Source organism: Palaemon carinicauda, chromosome 19 (genome assembly GCF_036898095.1).
Source record: "Palaemon carinicauda isolate YSFRI2023 chromosome 19, ASM3689809v2, whole genome shotgun sequence".
In the NCBI taxonomy this organism is placed as follows: Eukaryota; Metazoa; Arthropoda; class Malacostraca; order Decapoda; family Palaemonidae; genus Palaemon; species Palaemon carinicauda.
Genome location: NC_090743.1, coordinates 72,179,587 through 72,201,836, shown reverse-complemented (window position 1 = coordinate 72,201,836; position 22,250 = coordinate 72,179,587). Strand labels below are relative to the sequence as shown.

Sequence of the window (22,250 nt, the reverse complement as noted above, 5' to 3'; positions counted from 1 at the left end):
GGTCTTTCATTAATTAAGGACCTCTCACTGAACGAAGTCACCATTGCTTCTCAGGAGAAGCAACATGGTCTTTTATTAATTAAGGATCTCTCACTAGAGGAAGTCACCATTGCTTCTCAGGAGAAGCAACAGGGTCTTTTATTATTTAAGGACCTCTCACTGGAGGAAGTCACCATTTCTTTTCAGGAAAAGCAACAGGGTCTTTTATTAATTAAGGACCTCTCACTGGAGGAAGTCACCATTGCTTCTCCCGAAAAGCAACAGGGTCTTTCATTAATTAAGGACCTCTCACTGGAGGAAGTCACCATTGCTTCTCAGGAAAAGCAACAGGGTCTTTTATTAATTAAAGACCTCTCACTGGAGAAAGTCACCATTGCTTCTCAGGAAAAGCAACATGGTCTTTTATTAATTAAGGACCTCTCACTGGAGGAAGTCACCATTGCTTCTCAGGAAAAGCAACAGGGTCTTTTATTAATGAAGCACCTTTCACAACACGAAGTCACCATTGCTTCTCAGGAAAAGCAACAGGGTCTTTTATTAATTAAGGACCTCTCACTGGAGGAAGTCACCATAGCTTCTCAGGAAAAGCAACACGGTCTTTCATTAATCAAGGACCTTTCACAGCACGAAGTCACCATTGCTTCTCAGGAAAAGCAACAGGGTCTTTTATTAATTAAGGACCTCTCACTGGAGGAAGTCACCATTGCTTCTCAGGAAAAGCAACAGGGTCTGTTATTAATTAAGGACCTCTCACTGGACAAAGTCATCATTGCATCTCAGGAAAAGCAACAGGGTCTTTTATTAATTAAGGACCTCTTATTGGAGGAAGTCACCATTGCTTCTCAGGAAAAGCAACAGGGTCTTTTAATAATTAAGGATCTCTCACAAGACAAAGTCTCCGTTGCTTCTCAGGAAAAGCAACAGTGTCTTTTATTAATCAAGGACCTCTCCCTGCACGAAGTCACCATTGCTTTTTAGTAAAAGCAACTTGCTGTTTTATTAATTAAGGATCTCTCACAGGATGAAGTCACCATTGCTTCTGAGGAAAAGCAACAGGGTCTTTTATTAATTAAGGACCTATCACAGAAAGAAGGTACCATTGCTTCACTCTGGAAGCAATGGATCCTTTAATAACTTAATTGAGGCTCTCTCGCTGTAGGAAGTTGCCATTGCTTTTCAGGATAAGCAACAGGGTCTTTTGGTAATTAAGTAGCTCTCAAAGGATGAAGTCACCCTTCAATCTCAAGGGAAGCAACAGGTTTTCTTAGTAATCAAGGACCTCTCACTGGAGGAAGTTACCATTGCTTCTCAGGGGAAGCAACAGGGTCTCTTTGTAATAAAGAATCTCTCACGGGAAGAATGTGCCATTTCTTCTCAGAGGAAGCAACAGAGTCCTTTTGTAATAAAGCATCTCTCATGGGAAGAATGTGTCATTTCTTCTCAGAGGAAGCAACAGGGTCTTTTTGTAATTAAAGACCTCTCGCAGGATGAAGATGCCATTGCTTCTCATGGAAAGCAACAGAGTCTTCTAGTAATTAAGTCCCTCTCACGGGAAGAAGGCACCATTGCTTTTAAGGGGAAGCAACATAGTCCTTTAGTAATCAAGGACCTCTCACGGGAAGAATGCTCCATTGCTTCTCAGGGGAAGCAACAGGGTCTTTCAGTAATTAAGTACCTCTAACGGGAAGAAGACACCATGCCTTCTCGGGGGAAGCATAGGGTCTCCCAGACCTGAAAATTGTGTAGGGGAAATGGCACATCCTTCTTACTTGTGTGTCCTTAAGCGGAGACTGAATGAACAGATAGGAGAGATGGGGTTATTGTTGAAGGATGTCTAGGAGAATCCCTTACGATTTCTTCCATCTTCGGCGATGAAATAAATGTTCAAGATGCCGAGATACACGAGGACTAACATAGCAGACACTGTTGCTGCAGGAGATGAGAATAAAGGAGCCAGTGGGTGCAACCGTTCTCACCGGGAGGATGGCCGCTCTTGACGCTCGTCGTAGGGTGATTCATCTTGCAGGAGAGTCTTCTGCACGATGGACAATGCTAATGAGTAACCATCTTTAAGAAAGAAAGGATTGTATCACAAGTACGGCCGGTCACTGCGAGCTGTTTTCCCAGAAAACAGTGCAATTATCTGCGAAACAATAGAAGAAAGTTTTAACAACCAGAAACAGAAAAATGGGGAGGCAGCAGGGCTTGTCTGCACTGTCCTGAGGCTAATCAAAAAGTGGATATCCAAGAGAATACTGTATGGAGCTGCTTGCAGGAGTAAGCTGCTGCTACCTTGCTGCAACCGCGCTTCTGCCACCCACCTCGATCCAAGCTTTTGTAGCCTGAACACCAGCTCATGCTGATCAGTCTCCTAGTAAGAGAGCGATTGTTTTATATTCATGTCGGAACAACTATAATTGTAAGTACGTAAGATACGACAATAAAATATTATTGATTGTCTGTTGTTAGGCCTATAAAATGCAAATTATTGATCTTTCACTTAATCAGCTTTATAAAATACAAGATATACACGTCAAATTTCATAATCTGTATCACAAAATAAATAAGGCAAGGCCTATATTAAATGGGGTGTCAAATAAATAGGCCACCCTATTTACACGAGGTTACCAGAATGAATAAGACTAGGTATAATTACATAAGAAATATTATTATAATTATTATTATTATCATTATTATTTTATTATTATTATTATTATCATTATTATTATCATTATTATTATTATTATTATTATTATTATTATTATTAATATTATTACTTTGCTTTTCCAGCTAGTGTTCTAGTTTAGCTAAAAAAATTAATAATAATAATAATAATAATAATAATAATAATAATAATAATAATAATAATAATAAGTCATCAGCTGTGAGTGCGTCAACAAAACAGGAAATTTCGACTGTTCAGGTCGTAAGCTCAAAGTTACTAGCGACGGGGAATTGAAAAACCTTAAGATAGCAGCAGACAGTAGTCAAATGATGCCAATGAAGAGACTAAGAAATGCTCCCCAGTCTGTAAACCAGTGCCTTACTAACAATTTAAAATTTGACAGTATAAATATTCCAAGCAGTAGTTGGATGTGCATCAGTGTATTTTGTAATTTTCGTGCTGTAGTATGTCCAGTATGTAGCCTATATATCAATTTTGTAATGTAGAATGGATATATATTTGGCTAAGAGATGGAAGTTTTAATCTAGACTCATCTTCTTCGTCTTGAAATGTCATGGGCAAGTGTTCCCCCTGGGAATTTAAAACAAAATTACATAAGATAAGAGGAAACTACAAAACAGTTGCAGAAATATACTTCCCAAGAAAATCATTATTTATTTACACCCAATCTCCCTCGGCCATGTCTATCAATCCAGTGTTTAAATGAATACGAATATTCTACAAACATCTCTTGATGTTGAGAATACTGATCCGCGAATCGACTGAAACTGCTAAGAACATTGTTGCTAACACAAGCAAACTTTTGAAATTCAAAGTATTTTAGTAACATTTAGTTTTAAATACTAAAAAGCAAATATTGGCTATAAATTACGTACAGATCTGCATAGCGTGAGAGTGTGTTTACATGTAGGCCTACATATACTGTATACACACACACACACACATATATATATATATATATATATAGAGGCCTATACAACAAACCTAGCGCTCTCTCTCTCTCTCTCTCTCTCTCTCTCTATATATATATATATATATATATATATATATGATAGTGTACTAAAAGTGTGACAATTGAAAATAAAAATTGAAAAGATATATATATATATATATATATAGGCCTATACAACAAACCTAGCTCTCTCTCTCTCTCTCTCTCTCTCTCTCTCTCTCTCTATATATATATATATATATGATAGTGTACTAAAAGTGTGAAAATTGAAAATTAAAATTGAAAAGAGTGACATAACACAACTTGTAACTGTGTCAGTGGTAATAAAGTTAATGGTACTCATAAATACAACGATAGGTGTACCCATTACTTAAACTTAACTGTTAAAAAGTAATGTGTACCACAATTTCCACGACTTAGACCCAAGTGTGTGGAGCACTTAACACCTGCAAGAATGCAATCTTCCAAGACCAAATCATAGTGTAGACGAGGCTTGGCACAGAAGATTCGAGACAGTCGTTGATGGATCATATCATATGGGAGTTTCCTCGATGATTCATGAATTCATAAAGGAAGACCATCACACAGAGGTACAAGGTTTAACTTCGGGTATTTATCGGAGGGAAAGGAAGAGGGAGAAAATTCAAAGAGAAAGAAGCTCGCTACACTTTCAAGGAAGAGAATTGTTTCGTTATATGATTATATTCTAGGAATTGCTCATAACTTACATTTTAGCTATTGCAATAGTCATCATAATGACGATTGATTGATTGATTGATTTGAGGTTTTCTGGCACCCTGGATGACGATGAACTGGATGAATGTTAAAAGTGTTTTTTATCTATTACATTTTTAGAATAAATGTTTTAAGCATTTTCACGTATTTAAAGATGAAGTTAATAAACGTTATCTTTTTTTAAATACGTTTACATTTCAATAATAAATGATTGAATATCTTTAGACTATATTTCAATTCCAGGTTTATATTCATATATGTGTCTTCTTATCAGACACACGGTAAGCAATCATTGTTAAGAGCAAAATCATATTTTCCCATAAATCTCTTCTGATATGTTACTCCTTTAATTACAATTTTGATACTTTTCCTCTTTTGTTATGTCACTCTTTTAAAATGATCCCATATATATATATATATATATATATATATATATATATATATATATTGGTTACGTTGCATAATATTAGATTCTATAATATAACTGATTTTCGTCAGTTAGGCCTACCTGAGAAAATTTTACATTTATTTTTTTCCTAAAAAATATGTTTATTACCGCAATGCAATGCCAATATTGTTATGTAATCTTTTGGTAGCATCTTATTCTTCTTAATTTGCGAAGTTTTCAATTAGATTAATATTTGCATTTGTCTGTTTTTGCATAGCTTATACCTACTTCTCTTTAAAGATATCAAATTGATAAACATAGGCCTACTGTGCTACGCTCTTATGGTAAAACCAGACAAAATATCCCTTTTAAAGATACTATCGTTATGAAAAACACTCAGATTGCCCAGATCTCTGAACAATTTAGGTGTTTATCATAACAACAGTAAGTTTACCATTTTCATAATGCAAAAACGATTCAGAGAAAGTATTTCAAATATACCTTATTCACTTAGGCCTAACAAACTTATTTTGTGACATGCTGTATGCAGCCTTGTCAATTCACGTGGTATTTATTATAAGCAATTAGACCTAGTCTTATTCATCTTGATAGCCTTGTGTAAATAAGACATTTCTGATTAATTGTCATGTGCACCTTAACGATTGTTCTTCGTAAGAAGAATAAACGGATTTTGAGCGAAGCGAAAAATCTATTTTTGGGTGAGATAGCCATGGCGTCCTGATGGAAGGTTCCTGTTTGGTAGCTTCCTTGGGTATAAGACTACTAAGATATTCCCAGAGAATTTAACCACAGGTTATCACAGAATTCTAACTTCTGGAGCGAGTATCTCAAAGGTTTCCCTTTAAGACATCGTAATACAACAGGGGACACGCATGTCTGGTCGTGCCACATAGCTATCTCCACCCCGAACAGGGTTAACGCTTCGGTGTGTAAGGGCTGAGAATAGCTGGGAGCCGTTCCACAGCTAATCTCACTCGTGGCTACTACTGATACTCGAGACGTAAACAAACGGACGCCATTGCTCTAATGACGTCACGCGCGTCTTTATCCTGGCGCCAGTTGCTGCCCATCACCATGATACAATTGTGTAGGGTGGGAGCAAACTGAACGAAGTAGTAGGGAGGGTCCATCAGGACGCCATGGCTATCTCACCCAAAAATAGATTTTTCGCTTCGCTCAAAATCCGTTTTTTGGGCTCAAGCCATGGCGTCCTGATGGAAGAGTACCAGAGAATCAATGTATCGTGGTAGATTTTCCCCCAGAGTTAAGTGCCTAGGCATTGACAAAATAGCAAAGTAATCTTAGGTAAGAACCATAGGAACGAAGTATCCTGCCCCCCATTGGTAGGAAGTTCCCATGGGCTATGCCGACGTCAAAGTGGTATTGAAGGGCTATTCATCTTGACAGAAGAGCTTTTAAGAGCTTAGAGATGAAGCAGAATGTTTGATATTTGTATAGGAACATTCTGAAGTAGGCCAGTGGTGGTTGGGCACTGTGTGTAGGGTTCATCTCCTGATTATCAGAAGTAAGTATTCGTGTAGGAACCTTACTGAGACAAGGTGAATATAATTTAGGAATAGACATCTTAAATTCTTCATGACCATAAGAAAGGAGGAATAAATAAAACTATGACAGTATGTATTTCATAGTAAGTAGGAGCTGAAAGAGACGCACAAGTAATAAAATAGAAATTTTATTTCACAATGCAGAAATTAAATAATTTACAGCAAAAGTAAAGTTCATTTACAGTAATAATAATGTACATAGAAATAAAGGCTTGCTCTTGAATCTGAAAGGGAATTTCAGGATTAGTAGGTACTCGTTCTCGAGGAACGCAAGTCTTTAAATAACACATCATGCTCAAGGCATGCGGCACTTGTGTGACACTATGACATTTCACCTGGGATAAGAACAGTTATAAAAGCACTAAGTGTTTTTAGACATCACTATGAATCACTCGAGGGTCAACATAGGCACCCGAAGAGTTAGAGTCCCAAGTAACTCACTGTTCTACGCAGAGTTAGGTGCAGGTTTCATAACACTACCTGCGGCTACCACAAAATGTTTGATTTCGTGCACTTGTTTCGCATAATGTTTAAAGAAAACTCGCGAGGACTTCCAGCCCGTAAAGTTCTTAAGGCTCTCGAAGTCCATGCTCTGAAAGAAGTTCAGAGAAGATGCCACTTTTCTAGGATCATGACCAGCGGGTGTACTGTTCGGATCCGCTCTGCGAATGAAGTAGGTGATTTTCGCTCTTAATTGTTTCAGTGACAGGTCGCTGCCCGATGTTTCTCCTTTGAAGAGTTGGCCTCCACCAAAGTTCGAAGTTCTGCGAAGATAGACCTTGAGACTCTCTACTGGACATAGAGAGACATCCTCCTTCAGGGGGCATATTCTCCAAGGGCCCCATCTTTTGGTGGGTAATTCATTTTTGGCGAGAAACGTCGGATCGGGGGAGAGGGTCACTTCTCCTGAATCAGCAAACAGGATGTGTCCCTCTTCTCTTGATAATGCCACTATTTCGCTGACTCGAGCTCCCGAGGCGAGAGCAAATAAAAATATAACTTTCTGAGTCAGATCCTTGAGGGGGCATGAATCATTGTCCAAGTTGGAGGCGAAATGGAGCACCTTGTCTAGTGACCAGGAGATCGGTTTCGGAGGGGGTGCTGGGCGTAGGCGAGCACATGCTTTCGGCAGTTTGTTAAAGATGTCGTTGGACAGATCAATTTGGAAAGCATATAGAATTGGTCTAGTCAAAGCCGATTTGCAAGTTGAAATCGTATTGGTTGCTAATCCTTGTCCATGAAGGTGAATGAAGAAGGACATACAGAAATCAATGGTGATTTCTTTAGGATTTTTTGCTTTAACAAAGGAGACCCATTTCCTCCAGGATGATTCGTATTGCCGTCTCGTGGATTCGGTCTTGTATTCCTCTAGGAAGTCTAGACTTTTCTTCGAGATCCCAAACCTCTTCTTTGCGGCAAGGGAGAGAAAATCATGAGATGAAGGTCCTTGATTTTCGATGATGAAGCGAAGACAGTCGACTTCTGTACTTGTTGAGAGAGAACTGGGCCCGGGAGAGGGATCAGCTTGGGCTGCAGCTCCAGGACCAGGGGGTACCAGTTGCTCCGGGGCCACTTGGGAGCCACTAGGGCCGCTGTCCCTTTGAAGGTTCTCAGTTTGGAGAGGACTTTCAACAGAAGGTTGGTGGGAGGGAACAGGTATATCTTCGACCATCTGTTCCAGTCCAGTGACATGGCGTCCACCGCTTCTGCTTTGGGGTCCTCGTACGGGGCTACGTACAGAGGAAGTTGATTGTTGTCGCTCGTTGCAAAGAGATCTATCTGAAGTTCTGGGACTTGATGGGAGATGAAGGAGAATGATCTTGCGTCTAGAGACCATTCCGACTCTATCGGGTTTGTCCGAGATAGAGCATCCGCTGTCACGTTGCGGAATCCTTGTAGGTGAACTGCAGACAGGTGCCACTTCTTCTTCTCCGCCAGACGGAAGATTGGGAGAAGCACCTGATTTATCTGGGGCGATCTTGAGCCCTGGCGATTGAGACAACGAACTACCACCGAGTTGTCTAGGGTTAGACGGATGTGGATCGAGGGCGGCGGGGATAGCTTCTTCAGAGTAAGAAGGACCGCCATGGCCTCCAAGATGTTTATGTGGAACGTCTTGAATAGTGGAGACCAGGTCCCTTGAGCTTGTTTCAGGTGGGAGTGACCTCCCCAGCCCTCCAGTGAGGCATCCGTGTGGATGTTGAGTGATGGAGGAGGGTGTTGGAGAGGAATGGACCTTTTCAGGGCCATTGCTTCCGACCACGGCTTTAGGAGGCGTCGAAGTCTGTTTGGAAGCCGTCTCTTGAGGTCTCTTCGAGCGATGGATGCCGATCGTCTCCAGACTCCCGCGGCATCCTTTAGCTGTGCACGAAGCACTGGGTTTGTCACTGAGGCGAATTGTAGAGAGCCTAGAACTCGTTCCTGCTGTCGTCTTGAAATGCGTTTGGATTTCAGTAGTCGCTTGACAGACCCTGCTATTTCCTTCCTTTTCTTCTGGGGGATGGAAAGGCGGTGTGACTGAAGATTCCAGTGGATTCCCAACCACTGAAACTTCTGAGCCGGAGAGAGGCGAGATTTCTTCTCGTTGATCTTGAATCCCAGGTGTTCTAGGTACTGGGTAACTTCGTCGCAAGACTTTGTACACTCTTCGGGCGATGGAGCCCAGACTAGCCAGTCGTCGAGGTAGGCCATCACCTGGACGTTTCTTAGGCGGAGCTGTTGTACTATGGCATCCGCCAGCTTTGTGAAGATCCGAGGGGCCACATTGAGGCCGAATGGCATGGCCCGGAAGGCGTAGCTTTTCCTTTGGAGTCGAAATCCTAGGTAGGAGGAAGCGTGATGGTTCATTGGAATGTGCCAATAGGCATCCGCCAGGTCTATAGAGACCGTGTAGGAACCTTGAGGCAGAAGGGTCCTTATTTGTTGAAGCGTCAGCATCTTGAATTTGTTGTTCTCTATGAACTTGTTGAGGGGGGATAAGTCCAGAATGACTCTGAGCTTGTCTGAGTCCTTCTTGGGAACGCAAAACAGTCTCCCTTGGAACCTGGTGGACTTTACCTTCCTTATCACCTTCTTGTTCAAGAGGTCTAGAACATATTCTTCCAGAAAGGGGGTTGATGGTTGAAAGAACCGCTGGAAGATTGGGGGTGGTTGCACCCAACTCCAGCCTAGACCGTTCTTGATGATGCTGTGTGCCCAAGGATCGAAGGTCCAACGATCCTGGAATTGGCGGAGTCTTCCTCCCACCGGAAGCACTTCATTGCTTCTGGTGTCCCGAGGACTTGTTGCCTCGGCCGCTAGCTCCCTTTCCTCCTCTACCTCTGGAGGGACGACGAGAGGCGTCTCTGCTTGCACCCCTGGACGAGCCTCTACCTCTGGCATGAAAGGTAGTGGATGGCTGCTCAAAGGCAGGGGTGAAGACCGGTGACTGTGACAACACCGGTTGGGGGACCAATTGAAAGGTCTGTTGTGGTTGGGCAACCACTTGGGAGGTAGCGGGTCCCGGAAACTGACGTCGTTGTTGACGTTGCTGGGGTTTCGGCTTCTGAGGTTTCCTCTTAGGCTGAGGTCCATCGTCCTGAGAGGTTTTCCTTTTTCTGGACATGCCCCACTTGTGGAGAAGGTTCCTATTCTCCGTGGCGGCTCTGTCAGTTATTTCCTTGACAAGGTCAGAAGGAAACAGGTGCTTTCCCCAGATGTTGGAGGAAATCAGCCTCCGGGGTTCGTGTTTCACGGTGGCACCGACAAACACGAATTCACGACAGGCTCTACGAGCCTTTATGAAATGGTACAAGTCCTTCATTACCGTGAGTAAGTGGGATTTGGCCAGTACCATGTAGTGATCAGGTACTGCTGTGTCACAGGCCATTACTTCAAGTTGGACTTGATGAGAAAGCGAAGCTGCAAGCCTCTCCTTCGTGTCTTGTTCCCGGCGAAGGAGGTGATCGTTGAGCTTAGGGAGGTCTTCATTAAACTGACGTCCGGCGACGTCAGGATCGAGCCTACCCACGACGAAAGTATGTTGGACATCTTTCCATTGCCTAGTGTCAGGGGGTGTCACGATGGAGAAGGGTCTGCACTCCTCCAGTGCAGGGCAGGGTTTTCCTTCTTCCGCCGCTTTAAGGCATGCAGCTAAGGCCTTTTCCAAAAATGGAAGAATCGCAGTGTCAGGTGCGACATAGGTAGGATGCTTCTTGCTCAAGGCAGGAAGCTTAGAGCAGGTAAAGCCCCTGCTCTTAAATGCGTTGGCTAGCATAGCCTGGGCCTTTGCGAGATCGAACACTATCTCTTCTTTAGGTTCGGTCTCCTCCTTCGAGGCAGGTTCGGAACGAAGTCGGACGTAACAGTCCGGGTAGGCCTCGAAGCTTGGGAAGAACTCCACATCTTCCAACGGGACCGTGCCGATCTTGTCACTAACAAAGATCCTGCCGGTCGCAATAACCATATGCTCTGCATACCTCCACGGGTTGGCATGAGAGCAAGCTGGGAGATCCTTGACCGAGATCTTCTTCGTGTCTCTGGATCCAATCATAGACCTGATGGACTCCTGGTTCTCCTTCAGTCTGTCGTCCATGACAGCTCTAATCAGTCGGATCAGTTCTTGGGTGGAAGAGGAAGGATCCGGGGTCGAGGAGGTAGACGGAAGGGACAATTCCGTCGGTGTAGGAGTAGGCGGAGGGATGGACGAGGGAGTAGCTCCAATCTCCGACTCGGTGTATTCCACCTTGTCTTCGTCCTCTTCGGCTCCTTGAGCCATAAGCGTCTTCTCCGTGTCTTCCGAGACGTCAGAGATCCGTTCATCATCCTCGGAATCCAAACGACACTCGTGCATGGACTGAGCCATGACCACATCAGGTTCCACTGAAATTTGGACAGTGGGGATTGCTTCCTTTGGAACCACTGAGTCAGGGGAGGCCTTAGGGAACAACAGGGACCTCAGTTCTTCGGTGGCCAGGTACGGTCCAGTAGCATTTCTCTGAAAACCACGCACCCACTTGCGCAGTTTCTCACGAGCAATGTCTCTAACCTCCGCTGAGGGAGGGTTATGGAAGGCCTCAACTAGGTAGGCCTGGCAGACCGTACATTCCAGTGGATTCCAGAACTTCCAATCCCCTTTCTTGTCTGAGCAAGGGGCGTGAGTCCTGCACGCCGTATGTCCGTAAAACTGCGAGCGTTTCACAGCACAGTAGGCGAAATCGCACTTCATCTGCTCCTCCTGTGGAAGAAAGAGAAAATGAGTATGGGGGAGCCATAGGAATGGCTCTTAAATTAAGTTAATATTAATCATTAATTTTAACTTAAGGAAGGTGTGATGCATAGAGAATGAAACAGTAAAGGAGAACACGCTCCATGCATCTCGCCCGGCTGGTTACCATAGGCTTGGTCCTGGGATAATCCAAATGACCGAGATCATTGGATATAGTTTCCTAGGATTCCCATTATATTGGAACTCCATGGAAAGCCAAGGACAAGGTTGGGATCGAATTCATTCGGTTCCCAGATAAGAGCCAGAAGGCCTTATTAAGGGTAACTGCTTCTGGCAACCAGCCGCGCTAAGATGCACATAGCATGCTGGAAATAGAAGAATGCAAAGAGACAGCATGATCACTAATAGAGCAGTACTAGGTACTGATCTTAGAAGCAAAGCAGCTTATCTATTTGCAAGGTAGGGCTATCTAGACTTATGATAGCTACAGAGAGGGGGTGCAAGTATTCTTGACGCCTCCGGGGCATCCGGCAAGCCGCCGGCACGCCGGAGCTCGCTCCAGCATAGATTCTGGCATTAGAACAGACAATTTTCAAAGTCAGTTAGATACCAGGATGGCGGCCGCCGGCACAACGGCGGCACGCCGGCAGGGAGCGGCGGCTCCGGCAGCCGGAGGATGCCGGATTGGTGACTGGGGTAAGGATGGTACAGGTAGTATCGGGTTGCCGGCAGTATATGCCGGCACTCCGGAGATCGACCGGCAAGCGGACGAATAGAAAGGAGTAGGAGAGCCGCCGGTAGTAGCCGGCGGCAGCCGGCAGTCCCTCGGTACACGGGGGGGCTGGCGGCAAGGGTAGGGAAGTCACCAAGAGGGAGGCAGGTATTGCCGGCAGTAGAGGCGGCAAGAGACCGGCACCCAGATAGATAGAGAGACAGGGGGAGGGAGGAAGGGATGTAGGAAGTACCGTCAGGGTTCCAGACATCCCTCCCCCTCCCTGAGGGGGTGTACCCATGATAGAGACAGGCTCTAGCATCCATAAGCAGGGGTCACTAGGGACCGGGAGCAGGTAGCCCAAGGGAGGACTAGGGAACACCCAAGAGGGGGGGGGGGAGACTCCCCTATGCAGAGCTACACTAGTAACTAACCTTATAGGACACTATGAAGGTATATGTACCAGAGCGGACAGCACAGGGAAGCTCGGGTAGCCCTACTCTTCCACCCTAAGGAGGATTTGTAGGACAGGGGACAGATGAGTATAAACTAACCTAAGCATAGGCTAGGCTATACAAGAGATAGGAGGGGAGGGAGAAGAGAGGGGTCTTCCCAGGAAGGGTTTCTGTACCAGAGCGGCCACAAAGGGAAGGGAGGACACTCCCTAACCTAAGAATAGGCTGATCGGCTAAAACGGTGCAAGAGTACAGTTTCAGCATGGAACAGAGAAACCTTCCTAACCCGGCCTAGATCAGGGCTAAAAGTCCTGAACTAGGCAAGGAAGAAGACGTATCGCTATCGCAGGAAAGTCGTAGACTATCCTAGCCATAGAGGTAGGCTAGCCTAACCTCACTCTCAGACGCAATCCTAAAGGGGGTTCATTCCTTTAGGGAGGACTGAGAGGCGATAAATACTCTATTAGACCATAAATCCCTTTACTCAGAAAAGGGATCAAGGCTAAATAGAGGGAGTGCCAAGGCAGGGGATGAAGGAAGCATATAGGGGTCCTAAGGTTAGGTTAGGCTAGAAAGAATCACTGACTAGCCTATCCCCTATATGGTCCCTGAAGGCGAAAACATTTGCATCACTAGTCAAAAGTATTGTAAAATAATAATGCCACTATCTTCATAACTTAGTCTAGGATCACTGATAAATCATGCATGAACACTTGTATATAGGCTCCTGGCCTGGGGGCTATAGTAGCCGACTGGTATGAGGTCAATCGATGACCGATAAAAAGCGTCTAAACACGATATAAAAGTTCCTAGCTATGAAGACTAAATAAACTAATGTATTCGATTAGTATATAATGCCGGAAGCGTTGTTGTGGCTAACTAAATAAGACATGCAAAACAACAACGACGCCATAAAATGGCGGGTCCGGTAGAGGCACAGCTCTGCCACAAAACATCAATTATTTCGCGAAATAATATTTACTTTACGGCCAGAGCTTAATTAAACAATACTGGAACCTTGTACTCAACTTTCCAGAAGAAGGCGAGGCTGAAGGTAACGACATAGCGAAGATGCAAAACGATAAAGTTCACACAAGGGAAAATCCGTCTCAGTAGGGCAGTTACTAAACAAAGGATGAAGACGCGCGTGACGTCATTAGAGCAATGGCGTCCGTTTGTTTACGTCTCGAGTATCAGTAGTAGCCACGAGTGAGATTAGCTGTGGAACGGCTCCCAGCTATTCTCAGCCCTTACACACCGAAGCGTTAACCCTGTTCGGGGTGGAGATAGCTATGTGGCACGACCAGACATGCGTGTCCCCTGTTGTATTACGATGTCTTAAAGGGAAACCTTTGAGATACTCGCTCCAGAAGTTAGAATTCTGTGATAACCTGTGGTTAAATTCTCTGGGAATATCTTAGTAGTCTTATACCCAAGGAAGCTACCAAACAGGAACCTTCCATCAGGACGCCATGGCTTGAGCCCAAAAAAGTTTCTTGTCTTTCAAAGGGACTAGCCGGGGGGGCGGGGGTGTAAGTCTCCTTGATCAGCTTACCGAGACTAAATATTGAAGTTACACCTGTAAGCCTATCTTTAAGTTTCAAAACCTGACGACCGCAAATGAGTTACTCAGCATTGGTGAAATTCCGGTTATATTTCCATTATTCTGATGATAATTACCAATTTGATTTGATGAATAGAATTCTTGTCTATTAGGCCGAAGAAATATCCACAAAAATGTGCGCAAGTATGGCAATTGTTGTGTATAGGCCTACAGATGTCAGATACAGTACAATCGAATCAAGAAATTTGTAGATTGGTGATGAAAACGAATCATTAACATAGAGAAGATTTGTTTTACCTGTTGCCAGTTAGTATGTTTTAGCTCCAATAAGTTAAACCTATTGCATGCTGCAGATCTAAAGGCCTACGTAGCCATAGACTGACTAATTTCAAACAACCTTTTAAAAATCGTTTTTTATTTGCTGACAATGAATAGGTGCCTGCAATTAATAGAAATAAAATTGTATAAATGGCGGTGCCAGGGAGTTCTAGTGACTTAGGTCAATAGCAACAAATTAACAAATAAAAAAAAAAAAATAAAAAACTTGATAAAGGCAATATTCCCTTACCGGAGCAAGTTGAAATACGTCCGTTCAGGGTGATGGCACAGCTACAAATGACACGATGTCTAAATCTAATGTCTTGTGTTGTGGGGACTTGGGGTTCGGGTTACTTATATATATATAGAGAGAGAGAGAGAGAGAGAGAGAGAGAGAGAGAGAGAGAGAGAGATCGTTGATCACGTATTTTATGTTAAAATTATTACCTGGACAAGCGATGGAAAATATCTCATTAAACAAATCATCTCTATAGTCTATCCTTTATGAAGAGGCAGCGAATATTGATTTGTGTTGCCCTATTTAATGAGAAAAAAAAGCCAAATGAAAGAATGCAAGATTCAGAAGTAGCCTACGCCTAGTGAATGCTAACGTTATTGCTAGAAATGCTGTATTAACCGGCTAAAAGGGTAATACATTTTGAGGTTTACTGTCTGATATTAATCTTGAATTGAGTAACTGGCTATAATAAAGATATATAAAGAAAAATATATGAGTGAGGGTAGGGACAAAATCAAATACATAGGAGAGTAATAAATTTTGGTTAACCTTATATGCATTTACTGGCCTGATCTAATTGTCAAAGACATTCAGTTTCACAATTAATATTTATAAATGGGGTTATTCTTATCAGTGTAAAGAGAAAAAATTAACTTGCATATGACTGTGCATGTGAATCCAAAAGTGAATTATATCATTAGAATATGGAATCCATATTATGGATGCCTGACTTGGAATCAAAGTTTTCCACTAAAACATGCAAAGATTCCTAACTGCAGCAACTAATATTAGTTGACACACACACACACACACACACACACACACACACACACACACACACACACACACTATAGTTTGGTTTTCTTCATGGATGTTAAGAAAATGTTTGATATCCCAGCCTCCTTTTCACAGGTTTTCTAACACTCGATGTACAGAAAATCACGGATCTTTCTCCTTAATTCCATTCTTTCTCAGTGTTGGCTGCTTCTTTGTACAGAGTACAGACATACGGCTATCACTGAGGTTATTTGAAGTACATCATGAGGCTTCTTTGCACAGAGTACAGGCATAGGCCTATAACTTATGTGATTTGAAGCACACCATGACCCGTCTTTGTACAGAGCACAGGCGTAGGCCTATTATTTAGCTGATTTAAAGTAGGCTACACCATTGTGGCGAAATTTCACCGGTTTATACTCAACAGCCCGATGTAATGGGCAGATCACAATGTCGGAGGGACTCACTTCACAAAACCATCGGGAAAGTAAATAGAATATGGTTATCTTTTAACAAATTTTACTACAAAAATAATAATCTGATACGAGAAACATAAAAAAATTAACCCTTACTTGACATACAAGAACATGTGCGACCAAAAAAAAACTATGTCCGCATCGGACTCAAGATTTTAGCAAAATTAATTGAAAATTTATAAGGTTATCTCGATAAACCTCTTACCGAGACCTTTAGAGGTACTTTACACAATAACACTGATCCCCTGGCACAAGGATCGACAAAATATTAATAGATACAAACTTTACAACAACTCTATCAAGACCTACATGGAAACCGACCTGGGTACACTAGGTGTGGGGAGAGAGAACAATTAGATAGGACTTACTGTGATTGAAGACGTTGGATCAAAGAGACAGAGCAAGCCTTGCAACCTCCGACGTCACTTTTTTGGCGCAATTTTTCCTGAACCTAAATTTCTAGATTGGATGTTTTTTATCATGTTACAATAGAATGACGTTATTTTTCTTAATCTTAAATTACAAGTGATTGATTTCTTTAGTCTCAGCACCTCCCCTACCAGGCGGTTTCTCTTTTTGGTTCTAAACATTCTCGTCTTGAACGACATTCATTCGCCCGCGAGTTCTTTCCTCTCCCTCCAATTTGACGTAATCGTAGACGGAGTCAAATGGCGGGAACTTCGATTGATCAGGTCGAAATTCCCGACAACCATGATGCTTCTTTGTACAGAGTATAGGTGTAGGCCTATAATTGAGTTGATTTGAAGTACATCATGATGCTTCTGTGTACAGAGTACAGGAATAAGGCTATCACTGAGGTGATTTGATTGAAGTACATCACGATGCTTCCTTGTACAGAATGCAGGCATAGGTATATAATTGATGTAATTTGAAGTACATCATGCACCGTCTTTGTACAGAGTACAGGCGTAGGCCTATCATTTAGCTGATTTGAAGTACACCATGATGCTTCTTTGTACAGAATACAGATGCAAGCCTATAATTGAGGTGATTTGAAGTCTTACATAATGATGCTTCAGTGAACAGAGTACAGGCATAGGCCGATCATTTAGCTAACTTGAAGTACATCATGATGCTCCTTTGGACAGAATACAGATGCAAGCCTATCATTGAGGGGATTTGAAGTACATCATGCTTCTTCTTTATACAGAGTACAAGCGTAGGCCTATCATTTGGCTGATTTGAAGTACTTCATGATGCTTCTTTGTACAGAATATAGGTGGAGGCCTATCATTTAGCTGATTTGAAGTACATCATGGTTCTTCTTTGTACAGAGTATAGGCGTAGGCCTATCATTTAGCTGATTTGAAGTACATCATGGTTCTTCTTTGTACAGAGTACAGGCGTAGGCCTATCATTTGGCTGATTTGAAGTACTTCATGATGCTTCTTTGTACAAAATAAAGGTGTAGGCCTATCATTTAGCTGATTTAGAGTACATCATGGTTCTTCTTTGTACGAGTACAGGCGTAGGCCTATCATTTAGCTGATTTGAAGTACATCATGATGCTTCTTTGTACAGAATACAGATGCAAGCCTATTATTGAGGTGATTTGAAGTACATCATGATTCTTCTTTGTACAGTGTACAGGCATAGGCCTATCATTTGGCTGATTTGAAGTACTTCATGATGCTTCTTTGTACAGAATACAGATGCAAGCCTATTATTGAGGTGATTTGAAGTACATCATGGTTCTTCTTTGTACGAGTACAGGCGTAGGCCTATCATATAGCTGATTTGAATTTCATCATGATGCTTCTTTGTACAGAATACAGATGCAAGCCTATTATTAAGGTGATTTGAAGTACATCGTGGTTCTTCTTTGTACAGAGTACAGGCATAGGCCTATCATTTAGCTGATTTGAAGTACATCATGATGCTTCTTTGTACAGAATACAGATGCAAGCCTATTATTGAGGTGATTTGAAGTACATCATGCTTCTTCTTTGTACAGTGTACAGGCGTAGGCCTATCATTTGGCTGATTTGAAGTACTTCATGATTCTTCTTTGTACAGAATACAGATGCAAGCCTATTATTGAGGTGATTTGAAGTACATCATGGTTCTTCTTTGTACAGTGTACAGGCATAAGCCTATCATTTGGCTGATTTGAAGTACATCATGATGCTTCTTTGTACAGAATACAGATGCAAGCCTATTATTGAGGTGATTTGAAGTACATCATGGTTCTTCTTTGTACAGAGTACAGGCGTAGACCTATCATTTGGCCGATTTGAAGTACTTCATGATGCTTCTTTGTACAGAATAGAGATGCAAGCCTATAATTGAGGTGATTTGAAGTACATCATGCTTCTTCTTTGTACAGAGTACAGGCGTAGGCCTATCATTTAGCTGATTTGAAGTACATCATGATGCTTCTTTGTACAGAATACAGATGCAAGCCTATTATGAGGTGATTTGAAGTACACCATGGTTCTTCTTTGTACAGAGTACAGGCGTAGGCCTATCATTTAGCTGATTTGAAGTACATCATGATGCTTCTTTGTACAGAATACAGATGCAAGCCTATTATTGAGGTGATTTGAAGTACATCATGGTTTTTCTTTGTACAGAGTACAGGAATAGGCCTATCATTTAGCTGATTTGAAGTACATCATGATGCTTCTTTGTACAGAATACAGATGCAAGCCTATTATTGAGGTGATTTGAAGTACATCATGCTTCTTCTTTGTACAGTGTACAGACATAGGCCTATCATTTAGCTGATTTGAAGTACTTCATGATGCTTCTTTGTACAGAATACAGATGCAATTCTATTATTGGGGTGATTTAAAGTACATCATGGTTCTTCTTTGTACAGAGTACAGGCGTAGCCCTATCATTTAGCTGATTTGAAGTACATCATGATGCTTCTTTGAACAGAATACAGATGCAAGCCTATTATTGAGTTGATTTGAAGTACATCATGGTTCTTCTTTGTACAGAGTACAGGCGTAGGCCTATCATTTGGCTGATTTGAAGTACATCATGATGCTTCTTTGTACAGAATACAGATGCAAGCCTATTATTGAGTTGATTTAAAGTACATCATGCTTCTTCTTTGTACAGAGTACAGGCGTAGACCTATCATTTAGCTGATTTGAAGTACATCATGATGCTTCTTTGTACAGAATACAGATGCAAGCCTATAATTGAGGGGATTTGAAGTACATCATGCTTCTTCTTTGCACACTGTACAGGCATAGGCCTATCATTTGGCTGATTTGGAGTACTTCATGATGCTTCTTTGTACAGAATACAGGTGTAGGCCTATCATTTAGCTGATTTGAAGTACATCATGGTTCTTTTTTGTACAGAGTACAGGCGTAGGCCTATCATTTTGCTGATTTGAAGTACTTCATGATGCTTCTTTGTACAGAATATAGAAGCAAGCCTATTATTGAGGTGATTTGAAGTACATCATGCTTCTTCTTTGTACAGAGTACAGGCGTAGGCCTATCATTTGGCTGATTTGAAGTACTTCATGATGCTTCTTTGTACAGAATACAGATGCAAGCCTATTATTGAGGTGATTTGAAGTACATCATGGTTCTTCTTTGTACAGAGTACAGGCATAGACCTATCATTTGGCTGATTTGAAGTACTTCATGATGCTTCTTTGTACAGAGTACAGATGCAAGCCTATTATTGAGGTGATTTGAAGTACATCATGCTTCTTCTTTGTACAGAGTACAGGTGTAGGCCTATCATTTAGCTGATTTGAAGTACATCATGATGCTTCTTTGTACAGAATACAGATGCAAGCCTATTATTGAGGTGATTTGAAGTACACCATGGTTCTTCTTTGTACAGATTACAGGCGTAGGCCTATCATTTAGCTGATTTGAAGTACATCATGATGCTTCTTTGTACAGAATACAGATGCAAGCCTATTATTGAGGTGATTTGAAGTACATCATGCTTCTTCTTTGTACAGTGTACAGGCATAGGCCTATCATTTGGCTTATTTGAAGTACTTCATGATGCTTATTTGTACAGAATGCAGGTGTAGGCCTATCATTTAGCTGATTTGAAGTACATCATGATGCTTCTTTGTACAGAATACAGATGCAAGCCTATCATTGAGGTGATTTGAAGTACATCATGGTTTTTCTTTGTACAGAGTACAGGCGTAGGCCTATCATTTAGCTGATTTGAAGTACATCATGATGCTTCTTTGTACAGAATACAGATACAAGCCTATTATTGAGGTGATTTGAAGTACATCATGCTTCTTCTTTGTACAGAGTACAGGCGTAGGCCTATCATTTGGCTGATTTGAAGCACATCATGATGCTTCTTTGTACAGAATACAGATGCAAGCCTAATATTGAGGTGATTTGAAGTACATCATGGTTCTTCTTTGTACAGAGTACAGGCATAAACCTATCATTTGGCTGATTTGAAGTACTTCATGATGCTTCTTTGTACAGAATACAGATGCAAGCCTATTATTGAGGGGATTTGAAGTACATCATGCTTCTTCTTTGTACAGAGTACAGGCGTAGGCCTATCATTTAGCTGATTTGAAGTACATCATGATGCTTCTTTGTACAGAATACAGATGCATGCCTATTATTTAGGTGATTTGAAGTACACCATGGTTCTTTTTTGTACAGAGTACAGGCGTAGGCCTATCATTTAGCTGATTTGAAGTACTTCATGATGCTTCTTTGTACAGAATACAGATGCAAGCCCATTATTGAGGTGATTTGAAGTACATCATGATGCTTCTTTGTACAGTGTACAGGCATAGGCCTATCATTTGGCTTATTTGAAGTATTTCATGATGCTTCTTTGTACAGAATACAGGCGTAGGCCTATCATTTAGCTGATTTGAAGTACATCATGATGCTTCTTTGTACAGAATACAGATACAAGCCTATTATTGAGGTGATTTGAAGTACATCATGCTTCTTCTTTGTACAGAGTACAAGCGTAGGCCTATCATTTGGCTGATTTGAAGTACATAATGATGCTTCTTTGTACAGAATACAGATGCAAGCCTATTATTGAGGTGATTTGAAGTACATCATGGTTCTTCTTTGTACAGAGTACAGGCGTAGGCCTATCATTTAGCTGATTTGAAGTACATCATGATGCTTCTTTGTACAGAATACAGATGCAAGCCTATTATTGAGGTGATTTGAAGTACATCATGGTTCTTCTTTGTACAGAGTACAGGCGTAGGCCTATCATTTAGCTGATTTGAAGTACATCATGATGCTTCTTTGTACAGAATACAGATGCAAGCCTATTATTGAGGTGATTTGAAGTACATCATGGTTCTTCTTTGTACAGAGTACAGGCATAGTCCTATCATTTAGCTGATTTGGAGTACATCGTGATGCTTCTTTGTACAGAATACAGATGCAAGCCTATAATTGAGGTGATTTGAAGTACATCATGGTTCTTTTTTGTACAGAGTACAGGCGTAGGCCTATCATTTAGCTGATTTGAAGTACATCATGCTTCTTCTGTGTACAGAGTACAGGCATAGGCCTATCACTTAGCTGATTTGAAGTACATCATGATGCTTCTTTGTACAGAATACAGATGCAAGCCTATTATTGAGGTGATTTGAAGTACACCATGCTTTTTCTGTGTACAGAGTACAGGCATAGGCCTATCATTTAGCTGAATTGAAGTACATCATGATGCTTCTTTGTACAGAATACAGATGCAAGCCTATAATTGAGGTGATTTGAAGTACATCATGGTTCTTCTTTGTACAGAGTACAGGCATAGTCCTATCATTTGGCTGATTTGAAGTATTTCATGATGCTTCTTTGTACAGAATACAGGTGTAGGCCTATCATTTAGCTGATTTTAAGTACATCATGGTTCTTCTTTGTACAGAATACAGGTTTAGGCCTATCATTTAGCTGATTTGAAGTACGTCATAAAGCTTCTTTGTATAGAATAGGCTACAGATGCAAGCCTATAATTGAGGTGATTTGAAGTATATCCATTCTGCATATGAAAGCTAGTTTATTACTACAACAAGCCCAAACTGCCGTTCTTAAAGGATAAAGTAAATAACAATATACTTAATTCCAATTTGAGAGAAAAAGAGATTCCTTTCCTTTTAACAATAGCTTCAGCTGTTAGTAGTAAATCGAAACATCATCATACG

At 41.6% G+C, this 22,250-nt stretch overlaps 1 protein-coding gene and 1 pseudogene across 1 annotated transcript in view; one reads left to right on the top strand and one right to left on the bottom strand.

Annotated features, from left to right (window-relative positions):
• The window catches only part of LOC137658670 (uncharacterized), a 43,664-nt pseudogene extending 28,777 nt beyond the window's left edge, over window positions 1–14,887 (bottom strand).
• The window catches only part of LOC137658264 (CDAN1-interacting nuclease 1-like), a 230,164-nt gene that overhangs the window by 48,598 nt on the left and 159,316 nt on the right, over window positions 1–22,250 (top strand). The gene's annotated exons all lie outside the window — the stretch shown is intronic.